We start from the raw sequence: 24,227 nt of genomic DNA, 5'->3' as shown, positions 1-24,227 counted from the left end.
AATATTCCTATGTGGGCATAGCAGATGCCCATACCTCCCAAACCTGAAGAGCACATCTACTGGAAAGTCCGTAAACCACTGACTATATCAGTGCCCTGTACCCGATTATCATGGACATCCGTGATTACGAATCAGAATCTAACACAGTCCTAACTAAACACTTCCAGAACTAGTGATATTAGGTGGACAGGTGGCAGAATACACATAATGACTAATGACAACATGTATGAGTCATAAACAGCATGTACCTCGACAAATGTGAATGAATACATATGCTCTGTGACTGTCAATGTGTCAGGTTAACAGAACCAATCATCTAAATGTGTCCCTGAGGGTGTTATGCAGTGTTCCTGATACAGTGTTCATTCTCCCCCATTTGTATGTGAGGTCTGCTAGTGACAGAAAGTGCATATTCTGCCGACTACCTTAGGTAGATGATAGCATAATAGTTTGGGGTTACCACCTGTTCCTTTATGAGGGACACTCCCCTTTGGGCAGTTGTGTCCTGCAAACTGAATGTTATTATGGCACATAGCCTGTGATGTCAGGCAAAGAATCCATATATTGTCTGTAGTAGTTGCATAAAAAGATTATGTTGTATCTGAAACACCTAGATGTTATAGGAAACAGTATTAGCAACTATAATGCTACAAGAATAATCTTTACTTATGCAAACCGGTGAAGTAGTCAATTTTCTACTGCCTGTGGGTATGTGTTGCCTTGCCAAATCTGACATCTCTACATATAGGTCCTATAGAGCTGCCACCTTTCCAAATGGCCAAAGTGGGACCTGATCCATAGAAATGTCAGACGTACCAGGTCAAAACATACCTACAGCCGTGCATAGTACAGAAATATATGTATTAGCACAAATCAGAGCTTAGTCTAGCAGCAGTCAAGTTGCTTATGCTACTTCACATAACATCTAGAAGTGTCATTTATAGAATAACTGTTACATGCAACTATTAGAGAAACGTAGAATATAATATTGTCCTGTAATCAGGACATTTGCTATGCCTAGATTATTCTTGCATGACACATGCGCCTAATGAGGGACTGTCCCATGCAAAGTGGGACAGGTGTTATTCCTAAAGTCTCACTTCGGCCAATCTAAAAGTTGGAAAACCTACAATAGGTATGCAGTAGCATGACCCGGCAGATGGATGTGGTTCTCAAAACACATTTACTTGTCTGCATTGCAGAGTATCGGTTTCCATGTATCAGCCAGATGGGAGCAGATTGTATGAGGAACACACATATAATATGATTAACTCACTGGACAGGCCGCCGATTCTGTACAGTCGAACGCCATGCCGTCACCTAATGGTCAGCCATACTGTAATCATGCAGTCTGATGTAATAGGCATCACAAGGGATTGCGCCCACCCAGCATGAGTGACAAATGCAAGCACCAATGTCGGTGCATGTGCAAGTTTGGGAGCGAGCGGGTGTAAGTGTGTTTGGCTACCAGTATGCGAGTATTGCACTGTTAAAGAAATGTGGAGTCTAAACAAGTATAAGAAGCTGTAACCAGAGGTCAGCAGTGCTTAACACTGTGCAAACCCACACACAACTGCTCCCAACTGCTGCAATGTGCCTTACTCATGCCGTATCCAATGGCCTTTCTCTGGCCGCAAACAAAGAACCGTCCTTTGCAAATGTTGGTAGCAACACCCTGCACACACAGCTAATCTGAATTATCAATACACCATAGCAAATATACAGACAATAGACAGTACCACACACATACCATACAGCACAGTCATCCAACAGTATAGCAATGTACCGGCAGATATGTCCGGACCACTGGTGTTTGCAGACCTGGCCGTCTTGTGTTTAAGTGTGTGAACTTGCCCAGTATGACCCTTATACATGTTGTCAACTGACATTACCATCATACCTTCATGTGTTTGAGCATGCCCAGTATGGTCAACTGGATCGCATGTGTTACATGTCCAGGTAGTCAGTACTGTGGTGCTGACCCCTGTGTTGTACACTGACAGGTGGCATGCTGTGTCTGCAGGGTATCCATCGGTCATGTGGCATTGACTGTTGCTACATTTCTGCACAGCATGGGGGGACATCCAACTGTATCCACATTCCTACACAGCACTGGGGGGGGCGCACATGACTGTTTCATGTGTACTTTGGAAGGGGGGCACAGCTGACAGTTGTACACTTTTGCTACTACTGTACTGGTATGTCAGGTACTCCATTTCAGTGTGTGGACCTACCTAATGTGCTGGCTAGAGGCTTACCAGTGTACTCCAGATCCTAGCTTTAATTACCAACATATTAGTTTCAGACGTCCTAGCCTTCACTACCTACATCCAACTGCCTGATCTGCTGTAGTCTGTCTGTGTGTGTCATATTCAGAGGCCATTGTACAGCATTTGTCTGTGTTGGTCTACACCTGTCCAGCTGGTTGAGACTTGTGTGGGCTGTATAGACACACATGATGTTCAGCCCATAACCCGCAGTGGGTTAGGACACCCTGTGTATTACTGGCTACTATTGTGACCCTGGTATGTGCTACAGATGTCATGGTGCCACTATGGATGTGTACTGTCCGCTGCCCTAACATTCGGCCACCAAATTCCCTTGCATGTTCACATCCATACCATAGCTACAGGTAAAAACACATTCTAATACAACTGCCAATTGGTAGGTTGATTGACTTACCTAGAGGGTGTGCCAGACCTGAGGATGGTGCTGGAGGGCTGCCTATGTCGGATGCACACAGTGCACTTCCTATACATGGCTGAGCACAGGTAGTGTCATTTTTGGCATCCCTTTTACTGTCTGTGTGAGTCAGAGAGGGTGACATTCTCTGGGTACCTACTGTGTCAGTGCAAATGCTATGTGTTGTCTCTTTGCCAAGGCCAGGTCATACTGGGCACGCTTCCTTCCGCGTACTGGGTCCAGCTCAGGTAGTTCCTCCTCCGAGTCACTCTGTGCCTGTACAGGCCTTGGCATTGGTGGGGGGCTGTGTGGCCCTGCCCCATGCTGTTCCTGCTGCAACAGTTTCCACAGGATAATAATGTGTAGCACAGCACATACCATAACAATTTGGGTGCATGTAGCTGGTGAATACTGCAAGGCTCCATCAGATGTGTCCAAACACCGGAACCGTGACCTGAGCATCCCATACACATGCTCGGTTATATGTCTTGCCTGTGTGTGTGCCTCATTATGGAGTAGTTGTTCAGGTGTGTGTGCATTTCTGATGTGTGTCTTCAGCCACGACTCCAGTGGGTACCCAGCATCCCTCACTAGGTGACCGTAGGAAATGTCCATATTGGCAAAGGTGTGGTACAGCTGCATCAGATGCCATATATCGGAATCGTCATAGCTTCCATGGCAGCCAGCACACACATTCAGTATAATGCCCTGGGCATCACATACAACCTGGCAGTTGATGGAAGGGATGCGCCTGTGGTTAATGTAGGCCCTACCCCGCTCACCGGGTGGTACTTTGATGCATACATGCGTGCAGGCTATAACACCCACTACCCCAGGGTAGTCTGCCATTTGGTGGAAGAGACCCATATTGCTGGTCAACACCTCACATGTGTTGTGGAAATGTACGTGCTCACTGGCATGTGGTGACATGGCATCTAGGAACTGGTGGAATACTCTGCCTGTGAGATCCCCATGATATCCCCAGTTGTGCTTTGGGAGGTACCTGTGGCTAGTATACCTAGGCCTACACATACCTTGGTATCCACTGAGATGGGTTTCCCTCGACCTGTTCGATGTGTCAGGTGTGGCTGGCAAAGCTCAACAATCTGCTGTAGGAGGTCTCTGTCCACCCCATAGAGCTCCACTATCTCCAGCTCATGTATCCCCTGGTAGGTTACCCTTGGTCTGTGCAGTCTTTTCTGTCTCCTCACTGAGGGTTGTTCGGCAACATTCACATCCTCACCACCCTCAGCCTCCTGCACATGTTGGTCTATGTTGCCTGCTGCAGCCTTTTTCATTTCGTAGGATTGTTTTCTAAAATTTCCCCGCATGTATACACCGGTGGTGTAGAGTGTAGAAAAAACCCGTGTGTATGGTGCTTGCTCACTTTATTGTAGTGTTCTGGGCCGGGCTGGGCCTGTAATCTGCTGATTGTGCTAATTATCACCTGTTTGCACAGCTTGTTCACCTTGACTACTCTCCTACTGCTGTTGTTCTTCCCAATTGCACTAGGCAGGTATAGACACACCCCTAGCTTAGGCGTGCTAAGGCAGGAGCAATCCCGAGTCACAGGGCTCCAATACACGTACAGTATGCCTGACACCCCCCCATGCTTTCACATATATTTGAGTCCTGCACCCGGCTATCTATACACATACACTCTTGAGATCTGCATCACACCCTGGGGATAAATGGGATTCACTATTTTCCACCTTGTTTGCATAGTATTGTCTTATAATGCATAGTTACATGACCCATACTGAGCCTCCAAAATAATAACCACTGCTTACTGTTGCTTAGATCCGCACACAACTGGTTAAAAGCACCTTACTATCACCGTATTTGATGTCCCTTGTTCTTCTCAATAACAAAACAACCTGTCTCTACACGCCTCGAACCCTGGACCCTGTACACCACAGATGATGTGCTTTACCACTAAGCCATGGCAGATATGCATGCACCTGAGGTGATCACGTACAGATCATCCAGCACAGGCATTTAACAGTATAGGACATTTATTCCATCATGTAGATTTATGTGTGCTAATGTCCACATATTTTATATATATATATATATATATATATATATATATATATATATAATCACACACATATACATATACACACACATGCGTAGATATAGAATATATATCACAACAGCAGACCATGTGACACCAAAGCATTAGACAAGAATGAAAAGGAAACCACATGCACCTCCTGCATTATGTACTGGTGTTACTATCAAGGCAAGTGTGTTTTGTTGCGTCACACAGGTCAGACTGTATTAAGGGTAAGATTAGGGCTGCTGACATTTACTCACCAGACCTATTGGTGACTGTATGTGTATGTCTTGCCAACCCGGGTGATTGCGACATCTATGGACACTATATAGGAAAACAACAAAACACACTCAACACATCCTGGAGCTAGCCACAGATACCAGCACATTGGATACGACGGCCAAACACACACATCTGTTATACCTTGGAATAGAATACCTAACTATCTATTCTATCACACTACAGCATTACACAGTTATAGAATGTGCTGCCGAGATTACTGGGACACAGCACTCCCAGAGGCATACTTCTAGATGGGTGACATCAACAGCAATGGAAAAGACGCCGATAGGGATTGTATGGAGTGTGAGCAGTATAAAAGCATTATGCTGTCCCCGGGCAGATAGAAACACACACACACGGTTGACATGGCTGGGATTAGAACACAGACCTAACTACCTTATCACACTATAGCATTACACAGTTACAGAACGTGCTACCGAGATTACTGGGACACAGCCCTCCCAGAGGCATACTTCTAGGTGGGTGACATCATCAGCAATGGAAAATACGCCGATAGGGATTGTATGGAGTGTGAGCAGTCTAAAAGCATTATTCTGTCCCCAGGCAGATGGAAACACACACACACACACACACACACACACACACACACACACACACACAATTGGCATGGCTGGGATTAGAACACAGACCTAACTACCTCATCACACTATAGCATTACGCAGTTACAGAAAGCGCTAGCAAAATTACTGGGACACAGCACTCCCAGAGGCATATTTCTAGGTGGGTGACATCATCAGCAATGGAAAAGAAGCCGAAAGGGATTGTATGGAGTGTGAGCAGTCTAAAAGCATGTTACTGTCCCCAGTCAGACGGAGACAAACACACGCCAGTGGTGTGATCAGGACAACTGCCTATCTACAGACCACTATTACAACACTACATAGATACGAGATGCACAACAGACACTACACCTTTCAAGACAGTCAATATGACCTTCTAGGAATGCGGACATCGACATGGATGCTGGGGGTTATGAAGTACATACTTGTGAACCAGTGTGTTCAATGTAGGAATCTATCCTGAAGTGGGGTATGGCCATCTGTTGCCTGGATTACCACTATCCCTATACAGAGTTACAATGGCCATGCCCATACACATAGAGGCACATAACCGACACAACATGTCACTGGGCATGCTCACACACTTAGTAGCACACGTCCATTTGGAATGCACTATGTGTCTATCTACACAACGTCATACTGGGCATGCTCACACACTTAGTAGCAAAGGGCTGTTTTGTATGCACTCTGATTCTAAACACAGAAGTGCACAGTGTGTCGATAGTTGTCATTGCTAGCATGGATGCTGCACTACATGTATCTGACACTGGTCTTCTACACAACGTCTGCTGCTGTCCGTCAACTTAGATGTAACAATCTAAAGATGGCACACTAATACCACCCGTGGTGATGTCCTGCCAGGTGTGGCTACTTCGCCCATATAGTGCCATTCATAGACAAATGTCCTGAGACCAGGTTAACACCCTGACACCTAGAGGACAACTGCATTGTATGTGTATGCTAAACAGTGCTAGATGTGTAGCGTTCGTAATCACAGCTGCCAATCTAGATCCAGCAATGGGGAATACTAACATCTGTGCAGTGAGGAACACCTGGCTGAAGGCTCAGTTGTGCACAATAGCACTACCACCGTATACCTCGGATACAGACATGTGGGCCATAACACCATTACAGACCGCTCCAGGTGGTGGTGTCTCCACGTACATGAAGGCCACTCACATGTACTGACCAGTACACCCTCAAAAGCCATCGCAGATGTGTCAGGTGCAGATCATAGTGTCAAAAGCTGCATTCTAGGATGTAGCCTTCAGACATCACCATGTCGTTGGACCAGCAACACACATCCATACATGTGGCAGAACATATATTAGTACAACACCATGTGACCCATGATCAGTGGACTGTACCTACCTCTACAGCAACTGTGCAGACTGCCCATGTACTGACACAGTTGCATCATGTGTTACGCAATGTAATGATACCACTGTTCATAACCAGGTCGGCTGTACACATAACAGGGGCCCTGGGTCATATAGAGCTGTAACAGATGACTGTTGCTGTACACCAGTAAACACACTCATGTTTGGATATGACATACATGAACCTGCCATGGATATGTACATGCCCCACACACACACAACACATATGTACATAGCATAGCTGTTGCTGTCCTTTGTGCAGACAGGTGGCTACAGCAATTACACACATGCACATGGAAGGTAGGTCCATGGCTGTTGAATGCTAACAGTACATAAGGTGTGATAGCAATGTTGACTGAGTTAACATTCCCTCTGTACTGGTTATCATATCATACAACAGTCCGTGTGTCATGTATGTCATCACACATGTCCACCAATTGCAAAACCTACACACATGACTAAATGACAGGAATGTAGGACCTACACACATGTACATGTAGTGGTGTGCATTCAGCTACCATGCGTGTGCAGTAGCTGATGTTTGCAGGTGATCTGTGTCTTACTACAACATGCAGTTGCAATGCAGCCCCATCATTGCCAACTGTATATGGTGAAATACTGACTGCATGGTAAGATGTACATCAGGTATGGATGGATGCGTGGACATAAAGTGGTGGGCCAACTTTGCAGATGGATGTTTGTTGAAGACAGCTCACAGGTGTGTCACAAGCCATCCTACCATAACATGTGCAAACACTAAGCTATGTTCTGTTAATTGAAGGGGAGGGCATACAACCTACACAGCGGTCAGGGTGTCACTGACTGTAAATCAATTGACACCTGTAACACTTAAGACCTCCCGTGTGCATATATCAGCACAATTGCCAAAGGTAGCATCTGTACACATTGTAATGCAGACAAAACTGCTGCATGTCTGTCATACGTATCATAAGATAACAGGTGTTTGATTCACAGTACTGCCATGTTTGTTTGCTTGTGTGTCCATATATGCCACATATGGTGGGGAATACATCCCAATTGTTACACACCCCTGTACACTGTTGTAGAGATCTGTACATAGTGCAGTGTTGAAAGCAAGACATAGGCAGGGGTGGGGTGTGTATCACACACATGTGAGCTATCTGTATGTGCATGACATAGGTGCATTCAATTGTGGACTCCACAATGTGTGTGTGTATGTATGTATGGCTGTCCGATCCATGGAGTGAGGATGTATGTTACCATAGTGAACAGATAGGACCCCTAACCCCTCCAGGTGATGCAATCTACTACCCTGTTGATGCCGTTGATCTTAGGCATTACTACCTGTACATGTTCATTCTCTGTGTCGCGTCATGTGGGTGCACAGTACTGTAATCATGATTACCACATAGACAGGTGTCCTCACCTCAACACTATCAAGTGAGTTTGTGTGTTACAGTGTCGTTGAAGACGTGACTGTGGGCGTGTTACCATGTCTGAATACATGTATGCGAATACCTGTGTGTGTGTGTGTGTGTGTGTGTGTGTGTGTGTGTGTGTGTGTGTGTGTGTGTGTGTGTGTGTGTGTGTGTGTGTGTAGTTGTGTGTTCTCATCCTGTAATGTGAATGTGTATTACTGCTACACAATGAGGCCTCAAGCTATCAACTTGCCTCTACCCTTGTCATCAGCTAGACCGCTATGTAAACTCCTCACCCCATGTAACTGTACCTGTGATGTCACCTGGTATGGATGTCACATCTCTAGTCACTGTAGCTTAGTACACAGCTCACATGCTCCTGGATCAGTAGATGTGTAGACATCTTTTGAATGTCAACCTTTCTAACAGTGAGGTTGAAGCTACGTATAGTATGCTGGTATTGCCATACATGCCTGTGAGTAGTCCACATTTACACATGGGAAACTGCAAACACTGGTACTCAATTAGACCTGAAGGAGGGAAGCAGGACATCATTACCAACATGCTGTTAATGTTGGTACCAAGACACATACTGTGAACAGAAAACAATGCATTCTAAACCTGTACTACATGGTATGTCTGCTGCATGTCAACAGTACACAACAGTTGTAATCTACACTTATCTCCCTATTCTGTTCACCCTGTGCATCAGACCATATGAGCATGTCCCTGCACTGATGGTGTGGATGACAGGGATGCAGCACAGGCATCATCATATGCACAGAGTGATAATGTTTGCCAGGGGCCTAGGCTGCACCAAGTGGATGACATCATGTGTGTGGGTTAGGGCCTGTGATCTAATTGGCCATATGTGGTTGTTATGCATGTGAGTATTGCGGTGCCCTAAAGACGTTTCTGTTGTGTGCGTGTATGTGTGCACACAGTTCTGCCATGTGTCTGGCCTACACAGGGGTATTATTGACAGCTCCAGACTGTACAGACCAGGATTTACAGCTCACAGTGTCTGGCCACATAACCTGTGCCTGCCAGGGGTTGCACGGGCACTAACAGGCAGAGGTGCAGATTGGGTACTGTCCGATGACACATGTCCACTGGAACTGTGTCCCCGTTGGGACCATCCAGGGCCACGTCCATGTGGCCTGGTGTGGACAGCGCAGTACCAGCTGCACTGCTGCTGCTACTGCCACTATGGGAGCGGGCATGTGAAGTAGCTCGTTCACGTAGACCTGCACCAGGTGATGCAGCTGGCCTATGTCCACGTGCCCTATGCCTCACTCCTACCAGATGTTCCAGCACAGACAGCTTACGCTCGTGGATTGTCATGCCACAGTCAAGGATTCCAGCCATCTCACCCAATCATCTGTCCAAAACATCAGCAATCTGCTGTTGAGCATTTGCCAATGCCTGGATGCTGTCGTTTAAAGAACAGATAGCCTCTGCCCTTCTCTGTTCTGCCATTCAGCATGTGCCTGTGACGCCATAAAAGTCTGAAACATGCGTCTGGTGACACCAGCTGCTGCACTCTGTCTTGCTGGGGCATGTCGGACAGAGGTCCTCCTATGAGCAGCACTGGCCACATGCCTGTGTGGCACATCTCCAGTCATTTGACTGACAACATGGTGTAAATACACACCTTCCGTAGCCACCATGCGTTCCTGTTCCAAGCTACCACACGCTAACTGTCCTTCCTCTATGGCCACTGGTGATGGGGTATGTGTGTTAGCATGAGATCTGTGTGTGGGGATGAGGGGGATATAGGTGGAATGGCAACCAATGGCACAGATTCAGCCCTTGACAACCCTGCCTGTGCTTCAAGCATATGTTCATCTTCACTGCTAGAGTCTGTGGTGACACTAACATCAGATGGACCGCAGGAGGGTAATGCACCTACATCACCTGTGAAGGCAAACAAAGTCTCTACATTACAATACAGACACACACACACACACACACACACACACACACACACACACACACACACACACACACACACACACACACACACACACACACACACACACACACACACACACACACACACACACACCATGCATGTGATTTGACAGAAGACATGCAACATGCATGTGATACAGCAGATGGCATGCAGCTCAGACAATAATAGTGGTAGTTATCATACATCCCTGGGTTGCACACAACAGCAAGCATGTGTCATAGCAGAAACCATGCATTTCACACAATCATGGTAGTATGCATGCATCCCTGTGTTACACCATGTGGATCAGCACAGGTTAACAGTACACATGGCTTATGTGAGGCATATGACCTTGAAATTAACATGTAGCATGACATGTAATCTGCTGACGTGTGCATTGACATGCATACATGTTTTACAAAATGGTGTCCTGTCACATGTACAGTGGTGTAATGGTGTCTCATTGCAGTGTTGTCTGTTGGCCCTACAGATAAAATGCACTTCTAGCAGATGTGCATGACCATTGAAGGGTATTATGAGGTGTCTATATTGCAATACAGTGTGAAGTACAGACATAGTGCCATTGCATGGAATCATGAGGCGTCTCTATTGCTATACAGTGTGGCTTACACACAGAGTGCATAGCCATGACTGTGTGCATACACAATACATATATACTGTGGATTGTGCCCCATGTCGCTGAGGTGAATACACACTAAACAATGATGTGTAATGTGTGACACAGGTCACCGAAGGACATACGGATGACATCCCTGCACATCTGCAAACATATTTTCGCTGCCTGGCAACCATGTCCACACATGGCAGACTTGTCAATACACTATGTCCCACATGACATTTGTGTACCACACACACAAGGTGCACAGCTGACAGTGATGTCCAACAGCAGCAAGGGAAATGTACTGTATCTGTGGCCTGATGTGGTTGTCTGTGTATGTATGTGGATGCTGTACAGGTGACTACTGTCATGCTGTGACAGTCATGATGTTCAACACATCTTATCTGGTCGAATTAAGTGATGCCTCCACAAGCTGTGCACAGGCTTGTAGGATGTCCAATGTCCCCACATCTGCTATATAACCATTCAACAAAGGCTATATCTGGACCATGTGTAGCCAATGTACAATAGGGTGTACACACATACACATCACATCTACTGCGTGTTGCTACATGTCTCTCGCCATCCTCCATGGCCATGTGTAAACATGTGTTGGCCAAATGTTTCTGATGGCCATCTGTCTCACATGTCTGTGTTGTCCCATATGACATACACCCATAGATGTCAGATACTCCACTGTCCACAGGGTTATGCAGACAAAGGGTTGTATGTTTGGTATGTGGGGTATGTTTTATGAGATAGGGAGACAATGTTGCAGCCGGACCACTACATGTCATGGACATGTCAGATGGCACATCACAATGTGTGCACTCATTGCAGGGGCATATTCCACAATGGTGAATCCTGTGGGCTGCCCATACTCCAGCTCACTGTGTAGTACTGCTTGTGTGCCCCACATGTGTAGTTCTGATGTATAGTACATATTCCTACATTGAACAACACCTCCACTGTTGTATGCACAGCTGTCCACACATCTAGCAATGACAGTTTCTGTGGTTTCATGTTGGTGTTTCACTTCATTTGTAAGTATTGCACATGGGTAGCCAGTGTGATGGATTAAAGATGCAACCTGTATATTGTGACCGGACCATACATTATGTGTACATGTGTTAACTGGCCACATGGCGAAAGGATCTGTGCATTAACATGCCTGATACTTATAACTGTTGCACCTGCAATGGCCTGCTGTCTCTGTGGAATGCCAGAGGTACCTATATAGGGGTGACACAGGAGTATGATCATTATCCACAACTGTATAACAGCTACAGGGTGCAATGTGCATGTTAACACATTCGCCAGTACAATAGGATATACTATGGAGTATGCACATGTGTGCAGACACAGAGTAGCATACTATATATAGTACGCGGCATATGTGTGTATACATGCCTTGCATATGATGCTACATTACATATTGTATAGTGACACATGCAACTGTATGGGATATAATAGTTATATGTGCAGTAGTGACTTACCAGGCAACTCCAGGCTCGGTGGTTGAGAGACACCCACCTCCATGATGGCAGCTAGGGTTTGTGGATGCTGTTCTGATGGTGTCCCCAGGTTGGCCAGTAGCTCCTCAGTACATGTGAGTGGGGGCTGGGTTGGTTGCTCACCACCTGTTGCACCTTGTTCCCTGGTGATTGCATTCACATGCTGTTCGCACATCTGATCAGGTCCGTGCAGTGTCTGCACACCTGCTGGTATGTGCGGTTATGGCCACCCATATCATTAATCCTTCTGCTAAGTTCCTGCCACAGGTCATCATGCTGCTGTGCACGCTGTGGCACATGGCTAAACAAGACATCATAGATGTCTTGGAGGTAAGGTATAAGGGCCTCATCCTCCAAGCGGATATAGGTTGGGAGCCTTGTTCAAGGCATATCTGGAAGACATAATGATGGAGACAGGTCACAGTATCTCAGAGATGCACAGAGATACATCTGCACATACATGTGTATCACATTTAGTACATATGAACAGTTGTCTTTGCAAATCTTCATGACACTGACACCACTGACATGTTTGTGTCACACACATGTGACACCCAATGGGGATTGAATATTATCACTATATATGTGTGTCACCTGATTACATTGCTCATACTCCATGTGGGTGCTGTCTTGATGTGGGCATGTTTGTTTGCCTGTACTGGTGTTCTTAGCTATCATCACATGCCTGGATGTGTCCACATTAATGCTGTCAACCTTGATGCTGTGTATATGTCACATATCAACACATACATTGCCTTAACGGACATGACCTGTGACAATACAGGCATGCACACAGACGCCTTTACATGCATGTGTTTTGCCATGTACATCTACATGGCACTGTACAACAGTTCAGCATCCTGCCACGTATCGCCTGTGTTGCACATGTGATACACATAGGACAATGGCTAGCCAGATGGTATTTGCAGGGATGGTTATAAATTATAGCATTTTCAGCCAAGGTCATGTAGTAGTCTGTATGCCCTGGGCCATGTATGAGCATAGGATGTAAGGTTTTCTAGCTGTAGCCGACAGCCATGTTTCCAGCGCCAGGTGAAGCAGTGCCACATAACTGATCCAGATGGTTAATGATACATCTACCATGCGGTCATCACACCATGTCTGACAGAAGTGAAATGTGCAGCTTTGCTGGACAGGGTTGCATAGTATGGCAGGAGTATGTAACGTGTATGGCACAAGGATCTGTCCAGCATGTGGCGATCCTTGTACTAGGAAGGTGGATGTCCATGATGTATGTATCTCAGATCAGGATATGTACGTGTAGCATGTCCAACATCACAGTGTTGGACATGTCTTTATGCAGGGTAGGCATCATGCTACATAGTGGAGATGAGGATTGTGAAGGCTGGTGTCACCCATCCAAACATGGGCAATACCCCTTAAAGGTGATATGTGATCCGATATTGGTCACTTGAGTGATGAGTATGGCTGTACAATAATCTCCATGTTCATGGATGGCACCCTGTCAAGACTAGGGTTGCCTGTTATGATTACCTAATAGGCTTGGTGACGTCACTAGCTCAGGGAGGTAAACTACACAGCACCATCCCTTACACACAGTTTCCATTATGTTGACTGCTGCCTTGATGGTAGTTCAGGGGTACAGGGTTATTAACCTAGTGGTGACAATGCAATATGCAGCTGTCAGATTGTGCACATATGTCACACACCTCACCCACAAAGCCCATTCTGTATGTTGTCCACAACATTGAGTCAGCTATTGTTCCTAGGTCATAGCCATTCACATACTTACATACGCAGATGCCTCCCATTTGTCTGTGTGGTATGGGCTACAATGAGGGGGTACAACAAATTAACCCTTTTTTACTGTAGCTGCCACTGGTGTGATATGCACATATTGCTCAGACACCTTTTGTAGTGTTGGTTCTGTCAACAGTCCACTGGCAGAACACTCCTGTGACATACAAAGGTACCTCTAGTATAGTGAGTGTAGGTGGAATACAGTATGGGTGATGATGTCCTATGACCTGTCACAGGTATGATATGCAGTGTGAAATCATCCGTACTGTCATCTACATCTGTACTGCTAACAACATATACGTTGATTAAGGTTCATGGACTTTCAGACCAGACTCAGCAGGGTAATAGTGCAGTGCCACCCATTATGAGTGGTGTCTCCACTTTGTGGGTTGTGATAACTGTTGGTGTGCACCATTCAGTGTTTTCACAGACTGACATGAAGCTATGTTTTACATGATGTGTATGTGTAGAGCAAATTATTTTGCCATATGTGTATGATACAACTAGGGATGTGGACAGGTCACATGTAGCCTGAGTGCACCTTGTACCATCATAGTTATGGTTACAGGGGCTCTGTAGTGTTCATGGATATGTGATTGTGTACCTGTTGGGGGGGCAGTGTGTTTATGTTATTCGTCACCCTATCTGTATTGCTTATTCATGCTCAGCACTTGTTCAGAACATGTAAGCATTTCATGAGCTACTAATTACTATAGCACTCAATCCTTCTCATTACCTACAGGTAAACACTGTTTGTACTTACATTTCCCACTAGCCTAGAGTAAAACAGCTGTTGTACACACTTTCCTCACATATCTAGTGGGAAATAGTTAAATATTCAGGCGTGTCCAAGTGTCAATTCCCAGTTGTATTGCCTGTCTATATGATGAATATGGGCATCATGAAGCAATATAGAAACTGTCTTGTGTACACAGCCAATACTCCCCTCCTAACATACAACGCTACAACCTGTGGGAGATGCACATATCTAGCCATGCTGGAGGTAAAGCTCTCTCTAACCCAGACTGAACCTGACAATCATGTGGGTATGTTAAATGTTTGCACCACACCACACTCATGACATAGTCTCACTAGATCTCCACCACCACAGGCCACACATAGTAAGACTACAAGATTTGCAGAGCCTCTCAATACTACTCTATCTAGGCAACAGAGACCTCCAAAGCAGAAACGCGGGCAGCCCCCATCACCCAACATAACGCCAATTACTTATAGCCTCAGTGTGCCCATCAACCACAGCCAATAGGGCGATATAACGTACCCGACACACTAGTCATAGGTGACTCTATAGGAGGTCACACTGATGTCCCACTCAGCAGGCTACACAAGGTGATAGTCACTTTCAGCTGGCTGTCGGGTAACAGGATCCGCAACATAACCTATGCACTCAGGTCGCTCCTCAAAGGGTACAATATGACTGTGTCATTCTCCATGTTAGTGTGAATGCCCTGAGATGTAACTTCATGGAATAGCTCTCCGGTCTTGTAGCCCAGGCAGGTATTGCCCTAGCCCTGAGAAGCATTCGACATTCATCCAAACTGATAATGCAGTACAAGGACTGAATTATTTACTTCAACAGTTGGCTATGCTTCTGGTGTCATTCCAAGGGTATCCAGTATCTGTCTGCTTTGAATGACATGGTCGACAGAACACGATGCTTTGGCACAGATGGCCTGCACCTGTCGGCCCTGGGATTACAGATAATGTCTAAGGCTCTTGCTGCTCCTATAGTGTCTGTTTTAGGCACAGTTCAAATAACATATTCACCACCATAACAGGAGCAGGCAAGCAAAACCTGAGGGTAATGCTACTCAATGCTTGACATCTTCATCGCAAATGCACTCACTCGAAGCACTCCTTGTAATGGACCACTTCGATATCTCTGCAGTGACTGGGACCTGCTTCTAGGCTCCTGAGAACACCCCTGCACTAACAGGCTATTACTCAGACCACACCTTTCAGTCATGTAACCAGGACCGGAACACCCACGGCAGAGGTGTGTCCATATTTTCCAAGGATATACACACCTCCAGGCTGGTTGCTTAACACAATGCATCAGAGGTAATCCAAGTGCAACTAACTCTGGACATAACTGCTATACAAATTGTAGCTTTCTACAGATTCCTCACCATACCCCACGGTTAACGGTCCTCACTTCTTGGTGTACTGGAAAGTAGGGTTCAAACCGAAACTACTGATGTGCAACTGAAACTACCCCACCATTAACTGGGATACCTACTCATGTACTGACACATTAAGCCAATGCTTTCTGGGTTTCATAACCTCCAATTGGCTGGATCAACCTATCCACACCACCACCAGGGCCAACAATATCCTAGACCTGGACATTACCAACTTGTGTGACTGGTGTTCCACACCTGGGGTTATCTCCTCGTTGGTCAGATCCGAACGTATGCTAATCACCTTTGTTATCCACATCCTGGCACCACACCCTTTATGGAAAACACAGTACAATATTTCTACAAGGCCAACTTCAGGCTTCTTATGACAGCAGTAGTAAACGTCATGACACCTGTGCAGATGGACAATACAATTACAACCGCTGAATCATACACAACTGCACTTAATTAGTACTTACACAACTGCATGAATCATGCTATCCAAACAGAGCCATGATTGTACCCACCAGAAAATGGATGCCACTCTGGTCGTCCACTGCCATGGACATAATGTACAGCAGAAGGAGGAGACTGTTGCAAAATAGAGTACAATCCCGTGAGTGTCAGCCTCAGTAGGAATCTGAGATCCCTTATCACATCCTCCAAAGCTAGCTATGTAAGCATTACTGCGACTTATTCCAAGGACTACCACAAAGCGTTCTAGAGGTATGTCACTACTCTCTATGGCGATACCCACATCTGCTCTGACATACAGCAGTTAGGCACGAGCATTACAGAACCGACTGATATTGGCAACATCCTGGCAGACAGGTTCAGTGCTAACTTTACACCCCTCTCACACCCTAAAGAGCCCAAATCTATACAGGAACAATGCAGAGTCCCTGCAATCACAACTATGCAGTTCAAAGCAGCAATCTCTAAAGCCAGGAACACAGAATCCATGTGACCATACAACATCCCAGGCTACGATTTCCATGAACTTCAGAATGAAATGGCTCCCCACTTGGGCACCAAATTCACTAATAGCCCTGCATCAGGCATTGTGGCCCCTGAATGGCACACAGCAACAGTTATCACACTCCACAAAGGTGGCGCCACAATGGACCAGGGGAACTATTGCCCTATATGCTTGACTAGACTGTTCTGCAAGGCTATGGAGCATTTTATCATGGATCTCATTCACAGAGACATTGGTGGCCTCCAAATCTTTGATCCCACCCAGTTTGGATTTGTTAGGGCCAGACCATGCCTCCTAAACCTGGTGGAGTCCTTTGAGACAGTTACCAAGGCAGTAGATGAAGGTAAGGAGGTCCACACAGCCTACCTTGTCCTCTCAAAGGCTTTCAACACCGTTCCCCATTCTGGTATGGTCAACATGCACATCCACCTGCACATCAACCCCTACATCATGAGATGTTATGCAAAGTGGCTCACGGACAGAATCCACAGAGTGAGGGTAGCATACCCTAGTTCCTACTGTAAATCAGTTACAATTGGCGTCCCCCAGTCCTCGGTCATAGGGCCCCTCATGTTCGGCATATGCTTCTCTAAGGTACAGGCTAGCACAGAAGGACTTACACTGAATAGGTTTGCAGACGACTGCAAACTAGGGGCCATGATTTATTTACCAGCTGATACAGACACCCTCCATAAGGGTGTCACTGGGACGGATACCTGGTGTCAATCACATGGCCTCAAGCTGCATGCCACAAGGTGCATAGGCATCCCCTTTGGATTACACCAATCACCCATGGACTATCACATAGGTGGTAGTCCCCTACATACATAAGACATAATAAGGGATCTTATAACCCAAGTAGATAGCATCCACTTGTTTGATAACCATATTGCCAAGGTGGTGTGGATACCCTTCTATGTGGCCACCCTAATCTCTAATGGGTTTGTAGCCAGAACAAAGGCAGCCATTGTACCTCTCTACTCATGACTTATGAAACACATTAAAGGGTACAACACCCCATTTGGGATGTACCTTACGAGACAACAGCAATGGCTTTAAATAGCACAACATTACCACATCAAGAGGATTACTGACCTCCGAAGGAAGATGTATGCAGCCCAACTACAGAAACCCCAACTGCACTCATTTGCATACTGCATACTCAGAGGTGATCTCTGCTGAACATAGAAGGCCCATGTCCAAAACAATATTGATGGATATGCTCCATATAAGCAAAAGTCACTGAGAGCCACAGGCTCTGGGATATGTACCTAAATGCAACGACTAGGATGTGCTGGAGGGATACATTCCTGACCCGAACACTCACCAAGCTTTGGAACATGATTCCTATGTACATCAGGCAGAGACCCTCACTAGCACTCTTCAAGAGATACATCGATGGGTGGATGGGAGACAGACATGTACACCAGGGATGACTGCAGTGGCTCTGCTGTACAGAGGTGCAGGAAACAAATGGCTCTGCTGTTCACAGGCACAGGACACTAACCTAGGGAGGTGCCGCAAGTGAAAACACTGTAGTTAGGTTTACTAATGGACTTGGCCAGACAGCATAGTACCTAACTATGAACGTATGGAGCTATTACATGTCCTTTGTGCATGAATAATTGACTAGCTCTTCCATTTCAATTAGCTATCATGCTGATACACTGTATGGTGACTACAAGTCATATGTATCCTGTTAATGTGTATTGTACATGCCAATAGACATACCTGATGTTTGCATAATATAACAGTAATGCTATGTAAAATGTTAGACATATCTACCTACAATACTGTACATTTCACATTTTTGCAACAATATCACACAATGCAAATCATAATTGCACAGCAGAACCTCCTTAGACATGTTATTCTCAGTTATATGCCCATATATATGCCTACTGTTACAGTATATCAACATATACTATCCCCTGTTATGGCACATACTTGTTGGACAAACCCTACCACTGACAGCGGCTGGAGTGGAATTGTTGTATTTAAAGTCCTTATGTAACATCCCTTGTGGTGTATGAGGTGTTTACCTGGTGGCCCAAAGCAGTACACACAATTTCTACGAGCGTTACTATGCTCAACAATACATCACTATAAAATACCTTTTCCCATTATATGCATTGCGTACACTTTCATTAATACAGAACAGGCACTACATACACTAAGATACTGAGTGTTCTACATACCTTCTTAGTAGTCCGAGTTGACGATAATATAAGTCTTATTCCTTTTCTGTTTTAACGGTTTTCTCATATGTACATACGATTTGAATGTATGACAAGCCATCATTTTATACATAGATACCAGTAACATGTGGTATCCTGCCACCAATTAGTGTTCTGGAGTAGATGATTACATGCACATCAGCTGTGCAGCTACTCCATTAACCAATTACATGGCAACAGTGGGGTATAATTGAATACTCCACTTGGGTGTTGTCCCTTTGCCCTACCTTCAAGGAAGACGGCCTGGATGTGTTGTTTGTGATGAATTGCAACAGCTATATGGAGAGACACAGAGATATTTTAACTTCATGGCCCCCATGGATTGTGTGTAATGGCTAGAGGATGTAGTTCTACATGTGAGTGTAGCTGTTATATCAGCCATCTGATATGGGATTTTTGCAAACAAACATTGTAACATCGGTGTCTGTTCCATTGTACAACTGCAACAATTTCACATAGGGCCATTATAGTCTGTCTCTCACAAGGTATGTTAAGGCTTCTGCAAATGTCATAGAGTGAGTGGATGTCTGTGATGTTATTACAGTCTGTATTGCAATTGTTTTGGGTGTGGGGGAGATGTAGGTGGGTGTACATAGCAAATGAAGGTGTGTAGGAAATGCATTTATACATATTCCATATGTGTGTGAGGGCTCCTTCCCTAATTGAAGACCTATCATTTAGTAGACTAATACTATGGTTATTACAAGCTTATTCATTAAGCCATTGTTAACTGGTTCCTATATAGCATGTATGTAATGTTGGTCCTTCAATCCCTTCGGAAATACATCGGTATGTAATGAAATATTGCTACATTAAAGCTGTCTCGTGTATTTCTCTCACAGATATTTGCACTCATTGGAGTTATGTTGGTGACTGAACCTCTTTGGCTTGGGTTGTCACCTTTTCAAATGGTCATAGTGGGACATTTGCAGGACACACATCTGATTTTAGAGGCCGACACATTCCCACGGTCAGTACAAAGTACAGAACTTTACATATATGCCTATATAAAAGCTTATATTCTTGTAGAGGTTTACTTGTTTATCCTGTTTCTTGTTACATGTAGGTATTTTAGATACAGATGACTATTTTATGCAACCATTACATTAACTATGGAACATGCAGAACGTCTTGAGATTGTAGGACATCAGTATTTGTACTCATTTTGGTCAGGGCACTATGGCACATAGAGGGACTGCCCCTCGCAAGGTGGGACAGGTGATAACCCTATGTTTAGCTCATGTCCATAGCACATATTTGCAATAGCATATTATAGCAATAACCCATGCCTGGGGTGTGGGTAATGGTGAATTTACCCGCAGTTGGTGTGGTTTGTTCATGAGGGTGAAGCCAAAGTGGCCAAACAAAGACAATCGTGGGTAAATCCAGCATTATCCACACCCAGAAGTGGGTTATTGCTATTAAACAATGACATTATTTAAGAAGAAAAATAATTATTTTTCTTAAATAATGGCATTGTATAATGCCTCCTTGCTGCCCTTCCACAGCTGTCTGTTATTCTGCGGCAGTTCTGATGTACTACGCATGCGTATGCTTATGCAGTACATCAGAGCTGTGGGCAAAAGCAATGGAGAAAGCAAGATCTCCATTGCTTTTTACAAAGTGTCTCGCTATGTTAAAGGAGTTTAACATAGCGAGACAGCTTTAAAAAAGCAGCAGAGATTTTTTTTCTTGGTGGGGTCATTTTATGGTGGGGTCACTTTGGCCAGTGGTGGTCCAGGGGGGTACATGGTCTTCTTGGCTGTCATTTGATGGGTGCTGTGGCCCTTTTGTCTCACTGCTGGGCCATTTTGCTTTCATGGTGGAGTTCTGAAGTGAGTAGTGTGGTCCGCTAGTTAGTTGGATGGTAGCCATTTGTGGTTGCTTGCTGTCGATGGAGAGTCTTGAAAAATGGATACATAAATAGTAATAAGGTTAAAAAAAAAAAAAAAAAAAAGGAAAATGAGGCAAAAGGTAGCTTTGCTTTTGGTATGGATGCTGCCAGCTTGTTCAGTCCTCTGCAATGGTTGTGCCCCTTGTTTTGTTCACTCCTGGGGTTTTGGGTGTCTTTCCTGTCTCGGCTGGTTCGTAGTGGTTTGTGGGCTGGAGGGAGCTGCGATGACTGTTTCGCAGGTTACGAGTGCTGTGGGGGAGGTTTCGCTTCCAATGCATGTGCGAAGTGCATTGGTTTGCCTTTTCCTCAGTGCAGTGGTGGTGTAGGGAAAGTCCTCATTTAATCAAGGTTTTCCTTTCCTAACTGCTTTTGCGGTACTGTAAAAAAAAAAAAAATAAATAAATAAATAAATAAATAAAGAGCTGTTTCCTTTGAGAAGTGCTGTGGTTTCTCGGGAAATGCAATGCTGCAAGTATCAGCTGCTCTCAACGTACTTGCATAATAGTGGCTTTACCCATTTGAGTTAGGGTTGCTAGCCTTCGGAAAACACCTGCCATCAATGAGCCAGGTATGCTAGGTGCTATTATGTTATAAGAGAAATAGTCAGTTTGTAAAGGTATCCAATAGGTGTGCCAGCTTGATTGTTGATTGTATGCATAGTTTATAGCCAAAAAAAAATGGCAGTTCTGCTGCATGCATGATTATGTTTGGGAGATCATTTCGGAAATTACAGGGTTTTAGTTTGCGGACTGGGAGGGTAGTTGATGTTTGTGCAGATTATGGTTTATTTGAGCTGCATTTTCATTTGTGACATAGAGTGCTGTGTTTCATTCATGGGACATAGAGATTATGATGGAGATTGGGAAGGTAGCTGGTGTTGCTGGCAATTGTGTTTCAGTTGTTGGGGGTTGGTGTGCTTCATCTACAGCTTAACTTGTAGTCGGTTTTGGTATACAGTGATGATTGTGCCCTGTGTGGTGACCACAGCTTTGGGTGTTCCTCTGCTTCTGTTGTCAGATGGTTTTCATCAGGGTTTACGTTAGTTTCATTTCATTGGTGGTTGTTGGGTTGTTTTATCTCCCTTGTTGGTTTTAGTCTCAGTGTGGAGGTATTGAAGGTTCATTTGAATACTGTTGTAGCATTGCAGGCTCTCTCGGTTCTACAGTTGACTCATTGGTGGCTTATAGCTGGCTCTGTGTTTTTTTTTTCCCCATGGGCTATGAAGCCATCCATGCTCAGCAGGTCATGCACAGGCGCAGTTCTGTAGAAGGGAGTGGGTGACCGTTACAGGCATTAGTGTATATGCACATGAAGCCATGCCAGCTGGTGAAAGGGGGGCTTTCTGGCTAATTGCACTTTCCTAATTACACAAATAAAGTATGAATGGCATGTTGGGTCTTGGTTTGTTTCCACAGGGGTTATATTGTGGAGCATGGGTCTGATGCGGTTTGAATAGGATGAGAGTGCTGCATTGATGGCACAGTAGAATTGAGGGTCTCAGATTGGGCGCTGCTGGGCTGCTGCATTGTGGAAGGGATGACATTTATCTGTTTTGCGGGCAGTTCTTGAATTTTGTATAGATCTCTTGCTGTAGGAGGTGGGGAGGTAGCTGGTTGAGAACAGGCAGGGGGCCAGGCAGTTGTTTCATTCCCGAATGGCTTGATGATAGTGATTGTGTGGTATTCAGTCTGTACCATGTCTCCAACTGTACAGATTTTCACAGAATGTTACCTCATAATAGCGTTTGTCTACTAATTACTGGCATATTAAAGGCTACATTTCAAAAATGACAGACATTGATACAATCAGTTGTATTATGTTGCAATAAGCCAAGGTCATAGATGGCTGGGCATATAGAGTATTTAATTGCTGAGCATAGGTGGGTTTTCGGTAACTAGGTCAAGGGGTGCCGGTTTTCTGCCAGCTAAGGTAGGACATTAAAGTTGGAGTTAGACTGTTGTTGTTTGACTGGGTGCCGTCTTGAGTTCAAGGGGTTATAGTTTGTTGTTTTGTTATGGTTATTGGCTGTCAAATACGTTCAGGTTGGGTAGAAGGGAGGGGGAACAGCCTGGTCAGACTGGTTGGCAGACAAGAGGGATAGGCTTGCCCTCTTCTGTTCCCCCTCTGGTGTCTGGATGTTCATTTCAAGGATATGGGGAAATGAAATGAGTTGTTGGAGGAAGCTTGCTGAATAGATAAGCAAGCTGAGGTAAGGATGGTGTTATTTGGTGGAAGGTAATTCAATGGATGGTGTATGAAGTGAGTTGGGATGCTGCTTCATAAGTAAAGTAAGCGAGCAGAGGTATGGACCCTGCTTGTTGGGCAGGGTGAGTAGGTACGCTGCCCTGATTAACATTACAATGAATAGTGCATGAAGTTAGATAGGACTCTGCTTCATAAGTAAAGTAAGTGAGCAGAGGTATGGACGCTGCTTACTTGGGCAGGGTGAGTAGGTATGCTGCCCTGATTAACATTACAAGGATGTTATGCTGTATTTGGAATCAATTATATCATGACTAGTTGTAATTAATGAATTTGGTGATCAAATCTATGTTATGGAAATTTAATAAAGGTCATCAAATGTCATTTGGTGTGATGTGCGTTATTGAATGGAACTGGGACAACTGAATTGCCATGGAAAAACTGGAAGTATTTTTGGCTTTTCCATGGCAATTTGGCACAATTAAAAAATGGGACATTTAAAGTCCCACTGCTTCAAAGTGT

This window comes from Protopterus annectens, chromosome 4.part0 (genome assembly GCF_019279795.1).
Source record: "Protopterus annectens isolate FY-2018-M chromosome 4.part0, PAN1.0, whole genome shotgun sequence".
NCBI classification, from domain to species: Eukaryota; Metazoa; Chordata; order Ceratodontiformes; family Protopteridae; genus Protopterus; species Protopterus annectens.
Note: the sequence above shows the minus strand (reverse complement) of the source record.